The following is a 4,856-nucleotide window of genomic DNA, read 5'->3' as shown; positions in this document are numbered from 1 at the left end:
GGTGCAAGGATTCTCTCTCATCACCTGATCCTTGCTAGTATTAAGTGTGCAATCTCCTTTTTGTCCTTGATTTTTTATACATGTTACATTACCCTCTCCATCAAAAGCAACCTTGTCCTGAAGGTTGAACAAGGGGTAAGCCTCTTTCACCTCTTCCACATCTTCTCAAGTAACTTCTTTAGGAGCTGAGATATCCCACTACACTAACAGTTGTGACACTTTCTGCTAGTTTCTTGTGATCACTCTGCATTTCAATATTTTCCAAGGTTGCACGATAGGCCCAAATTCTGAAGTAGTTAACGGCAGTGGTAGATATTGTTGTGGTAGATTACCTTGGAACTTTTTTAACAGTGAAATATGAAATACCGGGTGAATTTTAGCTGTGTCAGGTAGTTGCAACTTGTAAGCCACCGATCCTATTTTTTCAATCACCTCAAAAGGCCCAAAAAACTTCAATCCCAACTTCTGATTTTTTCTTAAGGCAAGAGATTGTTGCCTATATGGTTGCAGCTTAACCAAAGCAAGATCTCCCACTTGCAGATGAATGTCCCGTCGCTTTTTATCTGCCTGTTGTTTCATATAGTGTTGAGATTTCACTAAATTGGCCTTTAACTGAGATAAGATTTTATCCCTTGCTGTCAAAGCTTCCCTCACTGAAATAGGATCCTTTTGATTGATATCATATCTGGTAAGTGTCGGAGGAAGTCGTCCAAACACCGCTTGAAAGGGAGTCATACCCAAGCTATGATGAAAGGAAGTATTGTACCAATATTGGGCCCAAGGCAGCATATTCATCCAGGACTTAGGGTTCTCATACACATAGCACCTCAAATACATTTCCAATGTCTTATTTAAATTCTCCGTTTGACCATCGGATTGAGGATGGTACGCGAATCCCATCGCTAAGGTAGTTCCTTGAGATTTAAACAAATGTTGCCAGAAGGAACTGATAAAAACTTTATCCCTGTCAAATACAATGGATTTTGGAATTCCATGTATCTTGACCACCTGAGCAATAAAAGCCTCTGCCACGGATTTGCTAGAAAAATCATATTTTAATGGAATAAAATATGCAAATTTGGACAGTCTGTCAACTACAACCATTATTGTTGTGTAACCTGTAACAAATGGAAGATGAGTGATAAAATCCATGGCAATATCCTCCCATACTTGTTGAGGAATAGGCAAAGGTTGCAAGAGTCATTTAGGTAAAGCATGATCAACCTTTGCTTGTTGACAAACTACACACTCATTGATGAATTTCCGAATTTCCTGCTGCATATTGGGCCAATAAATTGATTTGCAATTCTGCTAGTTGTCTTCATGATGCCAGCATGACCTCCAATCTTAGAGGTATGAAACTCTTGAAGTATTTGATTGATAAGGGTGGAATTATGAGGCACCATGATACGACCTTTCCAAAAAAGAATACCTTCTTTGATAGAATATTCTGAATTTGGAACTTGACCGTGAAGACATTGGCTATATAATTGGGACAATTTTTGACCGGTTTGAGTGAGTTGCACAAGCTGTTGAAGCCACACACAATTTGGTTCAGACCAAGCCATGAAAAAGCTCTTGGATAAGGCATCTGCAGGGATATTTTCCTTCCCAACTTTATAATGTATCTCAAAGTCATAGCCTAACAGTTTTGGCAGCCATTGTTGTTGCTCAGGTGTTTGGAGAGTCTGGTCCAATAATTGCTTCGGTAATGGTGTCCCAGGAGGTAGTGTCTAAACTTAGCCAATGCTTCGGTAATGGCATACAGTTCTCTGACATATGCAGATTGCTTTTGCATGCGGTTAGACATTTTCTTGGAAAAATAAGCAATTGGGTGCGCATTCTGACTAAGGACGGCACCTATTGCCATTCCAGATGCATCAGTTTCTAGCACAAAAGAGTCTTTAAAATTGGGAAGAGCCAAAACAGGAGTAGAAGTCATTACCCTCTTCAATTTTTCAAACGCTGTTGTAGCTTGTTCAGTCCAACGAAAAGCATCTTTCTTGAGTAAATCTGTTAATGGTGCAGCAATACTAGCACAATGTTTGACAAACCTTCTATAGTATCCTGTAAGGCCTAGGAAACCTCTTAATTGTTTTAAATTTGAAGGTTGGGGCCACTCACGTACTGCAACCAGTTTCGTATCATCCATAGCTACTCCAGAACCAGATAAAATATGCCCAAGATATTCAATTTGTGTTACCCCAAATTTGCACTTCGAAAACCTGGCAAAAAGTTTATGTTTCTGTAAAATCCTGAGGACAACTTCCAAATGGGATAAGTGATCCTTCCAAGTGCAACTATANACCAAAATATCATNAAAAAAAACCAGCACAAATTTTCTTAATAACCCTTGGAATATGTTGTTCATCAAACTCTGAAATGAAGCCGGTGCATTAGTCAATCCAAAGGGCATAACTAGCCATTCATAATGGCCATGATGTGTTCTAAAAGTTGTCTTGTGTCGGTCCTCTGGCTTCAATAAAATCTGATGATATCCAGATCGGAGATCAAACTTGGAAAAATAGCAAGCACCAAAAAGTTCATCAATCAATTCATCCACCGTTGGAATGGGAAAACTATCATTAATAGTTATGGCATTAAGAGCTCTATAGTCTGTACAAACTCTCCATGACCCATCCTTCTTCTTGACCAAAATAATGGGAGAAGAAAAAGGACTTTTGCTATGTTGTATAATACCATCGTTTAGCATTCCTTCTACCAGCTTTTCAATCTCCTCTTTTTGGCTATGAGGATATCTATAGGGCTTGACCTTGACCGGATTAGAGCCTTCCAATAGTGGAATAGAGTGATCATGTGATCGTTGAGGTGGTAGATTATGAGGTGTATCAAAAACTGCACTATAAGTCTGCAGTAACAAAGCAAGTTCAGGTTCCATCTCAACTTGTGCCTCTAACAGTGTACCAAAGTGGAGGTTCTCTTCTAAAAACCGCATATTATATATTTCTGCTATAGCATTGGTCTGTACCATTCTTCTGATATGGTTTAATTGAGCTTGAGCTGGCACCAACTCTCTATCGCCTTGTAGTGTGATAAATTTGCTCTCATGAAGTATCTTCAATTGCAAAGCATCATAATCAGCAATATGAGGACCAATCGTTTTTAACCAACTCGCTCCAAGAATTAAATCTGCCCCNGAAATAGGTAGTAAGAAAACNGGTAAGACAAAAGAATGCCCTTGTGCNTGCACCTTGAGCTGCTGAATTTTTCCCTCAGCTGTCATGTAATTCCCATTCCCTACCATCACTCTAAACAATGAAGCAGGTTCAACAGGAAGTTTTAAAAATTTGGCAATCCTTGGCTGCAAAAAGTTATCAGAACTTCCTCCATCAATTAAGACTTGCACAGGTATTTGATTAATGTGAGCTNAAAACCGAATGNTGCCCACACTCATTCCCCCTTTCAAAGCATTCAGAGAGAGGTGATGCTCTTCTTCAGAAACATTGCAGTTATCAATTTTTTCTTGATCTATTACCGGCTCTTGCTCATTTACAGCCTCTTCTTCTAACTGCAGGAAAAGATGTTGCCTGTTGATACATTTGTGATTAAAAGTGAATTTTTCATCACAAAAATAGCAAAGACCCTTATCTNTACGCAATTGCATTTCAGCTGGACTAATTCTCTTGACATTGTTATTTTTTAGTTGCGGAATGCTTGGAGTGGGTAACAGAGGTGGAAGGCTCCCTTTAATAGTATTTCTCTGGTTCTGATACGCTTGTTGCAGAGGCTGAGACACAGATTTAGTTGCATATGTAGAAACCATGGTTTTATTGAAGGAGGGTTTGATTACAGGACCATATTTATCTTCATATAATTTTGCCAAAGCCACCGCTCTCAACAATGAAATCAGGGATAGGGCCATCACGTCTCTTTTAATATCAACATTTAACCCACTCAAAAAACAGTTCAGAAGGACCTCATCACTTAACCCTGGTGATCGATTTGCCAGCGACATAAACTGTAAGTAATAATCAGAGACCGAACCTGATTGTTGCAGTTTGAACAATTCAGCCATTGGACAATCAAAGGGTGAAGGTCCAAATTGAGATTCTAAAGCACGGGTTAATTCCATCCAAGTGTTTACAGCTGCTAGTCGCTGTAACATCTGAAACCAAGGTACCACTTCACCTTCAAAATGCATAGAAGCAATTTCCACCCTTGCCCTATCCGGTGTACTGTGATAGTTGAAAATTTTCTCCGCTTTGAAAATCCAACTAAGCACAGAAGACGTTCCATCAAAATGAGGAAATTCCAGAGAAATATTCTGCATGGGAAACGCAGCATTAATCGGTGTTGGGGAAGTGTTCGCCGTGGACTCTTCATGTTCTTGATGCGTTGATTTTTCCAGTAACAAGCGTTCCAGAGTTGCTTGTATTTGATCAAAACGATGTTGATTTTCTGCCTCTTTTTGTGCATTGTAGTCACGCTGATGACGGTCTCGCATCTCAAATCGTTCCAGTAACCGTTGAATCTCACTGCCCTGAGTTTTCAACTCAGCTTGAATGTCCTTTAGTCGTGTCGCTTCAGCCATGAAGAGCGTTGAAAGCACCAATGAAACGTAGGAATTTTTATTGCAGAACTGAATAACAGAGTTTGTATATATATAAGCAAAAGAGTACTATTTTATTCTATCAACAGAATAAGCAATAAGAATAAATAGGGGTATGGTCGGTGGCGGTGGAATAGAATGAAACAGTGGGTCAGGTCGGTGGCGGTGATAAAGCTGCTAGAGATGTTTTCACCTATGCAGAGAAGAACCCAGAATTAGGAAAGGATGCAGAGAATAATCCAGAGAGACAGGGAGGTCAGAGAAAATTCATACCAGGCATAAAACT

At 39.5% G+C, this 4,856-nt stretch overlaps 1 pseudogene; it reads right to left on the bottom strand.

Annotated features, from left to right (window-relative positions):
• The window catches only part of LOC106752985, a 12,909-nt pseudogene that overhangs the window by 2,579 nt on the left and 5,474 nt on the right, over positions 1 to 4,856 (bottom strand).

Source organism: Vigna radiata, unplaced genomic scaffold, assembly GCF_000741045.1.
Source record: "Vigna radiata var. radiata cultivar VC1973A unplaced genomic scaffold, Vradiata_ver6 scaffold_122, whole genome shotgun sequence".
NCBI lineage: Eukaryota > Viridiplantae > Streptophyta > Magnoliopsida > Fabales > Fabaceae > Vigna > Vigna radiata.
The sequence above is the reverse complement of the archived record's forward strand: the minus strand, read 5'-3'. Positions and strand labels throughout refer to the sequence as shown.